Here is a 5,447-nt window from a genome sequence, read left to right on the forward strand (position 1 = left end):
TGACGATTGGCTGCTGCCGATTGCCCGTAACTTGCATCAGGAAGCTGTGGGGAGTTCCCTCAATGATTCATTCTGTGTCACCAGCCATACGACCAACGTCACTGACCATATTAGGCAAGAGCTTCCGTCGGCCACGCCCCCGTCCAGCTCTTAAAGGCGCCCCCCCATTGTTCAGAAATTGAAAACACTTGAATTTGTATAGCACCTTCTACCATCTCCGGACGTCCCAAAGCTTCACAGCCCATGAAGTACGTTTTTTTCGAAGTGCGGTCACTGTTGTAATGTGGCAAACGCGACAGCCAATTTGCGCACAGCAAGCTCCCACACTCAGCAATGTGATAATGACCCAGATCGTTTGTTTTTAGTGATGTTGGTTGAGGGATAAATATTGGCCCGCGGACACCGGGGAGAACTCACCCCCTGCTCTTCTTCGAAAGACTGGCCGTGGGATCTTTATATCCACCTGAGAGGGCAGACGGGGCCTCGGTTTAACGTCTCATCCGAAATACGGTACCTCCGACAGTGCGGCACTCCCTCAGCACTGCCCCTCCGACAGTGCGGCACTCCCTCAGTACTGCCCCTCCGACAGTGCAGCACTCCCTCAGTACTGCCCCTCCAACAGTGCAGCACTCCCTCAGTACCGCCCCTCCGACAGTGCGGCACTCCCTCAGTACTGCCCCTCCGACAGTGTGGCACTCCCTCAGTACTGCCCCTCTGACAGTGCAGCTCTCCCTCAGTACTGCCCCTGCGACAGTGCGGGGCTCCCTCAGTACTGCCCCTCCGACAGTGCGGCACTCCCTCAGTACTGCCCCTCCGACAGTGCAGCACTCCCTCAGTACCACCCCTCCGACAGTGCGGCGCTCCCTCAGTACCACCCCTCCGACAGTGCGGCGCTCCCTCAGTACTGCCCCTCCGACAGTGCGGCACTCCCTCAGTACCACCCCTCCGACAGTGCAGCACTCCCTCAGTACCACCCCTCTGACAGTGCGGCGCTCCCTCACACAAAGGGAGAGGCTTGGAGCTCTCTCCTGCAAACGGCAAATGATGCTGGGGGTCAATTGTGAATTTTAATTCAGAGATTGATAGATTTCTGTTAAGCAAAGGTATTCAGGGATATGGGCCAAAGGGTCAATGGAGTTAGGTCACAGATCAGCCATGATCACACTGGATGGCAGAACAGGCTCGAGGGGGTGAATGGGCCTCCTCCTGTTCCTGTGCAAAAGGCTCGAGGGGCTGAATGGGCCTCCTCCTGTTCCTGTGTAACAGGCTCGAGGGGCTGAATGGGCCTCCTCCTGTTCCTGTGCAACAGGCTCGAGGGGCCGAATGGGCCTCCTCCTATTCCTGTGTAACAGGCTCGAGGGGCTGAATGGGCCTCCTCCTGTTCCTGTGTAACAGGCTCGAGGGGCTGAATGGGCCTCCTCCTGTTCCTGTGTAACAGGCTCGAGGGGCTGAATGGGCCTCCTCCTGTTCCTGTGTAACAGGCTCGAGGGGCTGAATGGGCCTCCTCCTGTTCCTGTGTAACAGGCTCGAGGGGCTGAATGGGCCTCCTCCTGTTCCTGTGTAACCGGCTCGAGGGGCTGAATGGGCCTCCTCCTGTTCCTGTGCAACAGGCTCGAGGGGCCGAATGGGCCTCCTCCTGTTCCTGTGTAACCGGCTCGAGGGGCTGAATGGGCCTCCTCCTGTTCCTGTGTAACAGGCTCGAGGGGCTGAATGGGCCTCCTCCTGTTCCTGTGTAACAGGCTCGAGGGGCTGAATGGGCCTCCTCCTGTTCCTCTGTTGCTAAGGGGGGATTTGAGGCCTAGCTGTAGAACGGGGACGGGCAGCCTGGGTGCTGGGTACGCGAGGAAAGCTATGGGAGGAATCAGTGTGGGTTTGGGTTGGGAGTGAGAGCGTGTCTGAGTGAGAGAGAGAGGTCTGAGAATGAGGGACTGTTCAACCTTCGCCGTCTCCAGGCCAGCTCAAAGATGTCTGTCGTCGAGCTACAGTACACGGACAACACCTGCGTCTGCGCACACACAGAGGCTGAACTCCAGGACATCGTTGATGTATTTACTGAGGCGTACAAAAGCATGGGCCTTACGCTAAACATCCGTAAGACCAAGGTCCTCCACCAGCCTGTCCTCACCGCACAGCACTGCCCCACAGTCATCAAGATCCACGGCGCGACCCTGGACAACGTGGACCATTTCCCATACCTCGGGAGCCTCCTATCAACAAGGGCAGACATTGGCGACGAGCTCCAACACCGCCTCCAGTGCGCCAGTGCAGCCTTCGGCCGCCTGAGGAAAGGAGTGTTCGAAGACCAGGCCCTCAAATCCACCACCGAGCTCATGGTCTACAGGGCTGTCGTGATACCCGCCCTCCTGTATGGCTCAGAGACATGGACCATGTACAGTAGACACCTCAAGTCGCTGGAGAAATACCACCAACGCTGTCTCCGCAAGATCCTACAAATCCCCCGGGAGGACACACGCAGCAACGTTAGCGTCCTCGACCAGGCCCAACATCCCCAGCATCGAAGCACTGACCACACTCGACCAGCTCCGCTGGGCAGGGCCACATTGTCCGCATGGTCCCCCAGACACGAGACTCCCCAAAGCGAGCGCTCTACTCGGAACTCCTTCACGGGCAAACGAGCCAAAGGTGGGCAGAGGAAACGTTACAAGGGACCGCCCTCAAAGCCTCCCTGATAAAGTGCAACATCCCCACCGACACCTGGGAGTCCCTGGGCCAAAGACCAGTCCGCCCTAAGTGGAGGGAGTGCATCCGGGAGGGCGCTGAGCACCTCGAGTCTCGTCGCCGAGAGCGTGCAGAAACCAAGCGCAGGCAGCGGAAGGAGCGTGCGGCAAACCAGTCCCACCCTCCCCTTCCCTCAACGTCTATCTGTCCCACCCACCCCTTCCCTCAACGTCTATCTGTCCCACCCTCCCCTTCCCTCAACGTCTATCTGTCCCACCCTCCCCTTCCCTCAACGTCTGTCTGTCCCACCCACCCCTTCCCTCAACGTCTATCTGTCCCACCCTCCCCTTCCCTCAACGTCTATCTGTCCCACCCTCCCCTTCCCTCAACGTCTATCTGTCCCACCCTCCCCTTCCCTCAACGTCTATCTGTCCCACCCTCCCCTTCCCTCAACGTCTATCTGTCCCACCCTCCCCTTCCCTCAACGTCTGTCTGTCCCACCCTCCCCTTCCCTCAACGTCTATCTGTCCCACCCTCCCCCTTCCCTCAACGTCTATCTGTCCCACCCTCCCCCTTCCCTCAACGTCTATCTGTCCCACCTGTGACAGGGACTGTGGTTCTCGTATTGGACTGTTCAGCCACCTCAGGACTCGTGTTAAGAGTGGAGGCAAGTCTTCCTCGATTCCGAGACACTGCCTACGATGATGCTTGGATTAATTGGCAATTTTCCCGTCCCCATCAGGATTCGGAGCCTCCGGAACCTGAGAGCGGGAACTCCCCCCGCTGGGACTTCCCCGCCCTGTTCACACTCCATTTCTCCAACCACCGAGAATGGGCTGGGTTCCCCCACAGTCACCGATCGCAGAATCATCGCAACTTACTGCACAAAGGAGGTCACCTGACCCATGGTGTCCGTGCCGGCCGACACAGAGAGCTCCCCGAAGGAAAGACTTGCCTTTATTTCTCCCCTTTCAGGACCACCCGACGTCTCAACGTGCTTTCCAGCCAATGAAACACTTCCGGAGTGCGGTGACCGCTGTAATGTGGGAAACGCGGCAGCCGATTTGCGCACAGCAAGCTCCCACACATCATCATCATAGGCAGGCCCTCGAAACGAAGATGACTTGTTTCCACGCCGGAAAGGATTAGTTTACAGGGGCCTGATATTCCCGGATCCCGAACTACATCCTGAAGGGTGGAAGATGCCTTGTGCGTGGATTGTTTTAATGTAGGGGTGACCGTTGAACACCAGCCACCACACGGGGCTTGACAGAGCCAGGTCTTGGTCCAGGGGCAAGGGTTAACCAGGACGGCTGGAGACCTGCTCTGCTGCACGGACCCAGTGCGCACAACATATCCCACAAACAGCAACGTGATAATGACCCAGCTCATCCGTTCTTCATTGCGAGAGGGATGGAGTACAAAAGCAGGGAGGTCCTGCTGCAACTGTCCAGGGTATTAGTGAGGCCGCACCTGGAGTACTGCGTGCAGTTTTGGTCACCTTTCTTAAGGAAGGATATACTGGCTTTGGAGGGGGTACAGAGACGATTCACTCGGCTGATTCCGGAGATGAGGGGGTTACCTTATGATGATAGATTGAGTAGACTGGGTCTTTACTCGTTGGCGTTCAGAAGGATGAGGGGTGATCTTATAGAAACATTTAAAATCATGAAAGGGATAGACAAGATAGAGGCAGAGAGGTTGTTTCCACTGGTCGGGGAGACTAGAACTAGGGGGCACAGCCTCAAAATACAGGGGGAGCCAATTTAAAAGCGAGTTGAGAAGGAATTTCTTCTCCCAGAGGGTTGTGAATCTGTGGAATTCTCTGCCCAAGGAAGCAGTTGAGGCTAGCTCATTGAATGTATTCAAGTCACAGATAGATAGATTTTTAACCAATAAGGGAATTAAGGGTTACGGGGAGCGGGCGGGTAAGTGGAGCTGAGTCCATGGCCAGATCAGCCATGATCTTGTTGAATGGCGGAGCAGGCTCGAGGGGCTAGATGGCCTACTCCTGTTCCTAATTCTTATGTTCTTATGTTCTTATGTTTTAGTGATGGTGGTTGAGGGATAAATATTGGCCTCAGGACACCGGGGAGAACTCCCCCTGCTCTTCTTCGAAATAGTGGCCATGGGATCTTTTACGTCTACCTGAGGAGAGCAGACGGGGCCTCGGTTTACCGTCTAAAATTTAACATTGTACAGGGTTGTGGTGAGGCCACACCTGGAGTACTGCGCACAGTTTTGGTCTCCTTATCTAAGGAAGAATATACTTGCCTTGAAGGTGGCACAACGAAGGTTCACTAGATTGAGTCCTGCGATCAGACGGTTGTCTTATGATGAGGGATTGTGTAGAATGGGCCGATACTCTGGAGTTTAGAAGAATGAGAGGTGATCTCATTGAAACCTGCAAGATTCTGAGGGGGATTGACAGGGTAGATGCAGAGAGGGTGTTTCCCCCCCGGGCTGGGGAGTCTAGAACCAGGGGTCACAGTTATTGTGTTCCTAACACAGATGAGACTGCACGCGGGAAGGTTAAAGTAACAGTGACCTCAGTCTTTAATAAGATACTCCAGAGTGAGGAATAGGCCTTAGGGGCCGGCTTATATACAGTGCTCCCAAGGGATGCTGGGATCCCTTGGGACGTCAGGGGATGCGCTCCCTGGTGGCGGAACATGGGAGTGCATGCTTTACAGGTACACCACATCAGTCTTGTGAAGATCACGTGACTGGCGAAGCCACTCCCAACTCAAGAGCTCGACCAACCGGCG

The sequence above is a fragment of the Pristiophorus japonicus genome, chromosome 31, assembly GCF_044704955.1.
Source record: "Pristiophorus japonicus isolate sPriJap1 chromosome 31, sPriJap1.hap1, whole genome shotgun sequence".
In the NCBI taxonomy this organism is placed as follows: Eukaryota; Metazoa; Chordata; class Chondrichthyes; family Pristiophoridae; genus Pristiophorus; species Pristiophorus japonicus.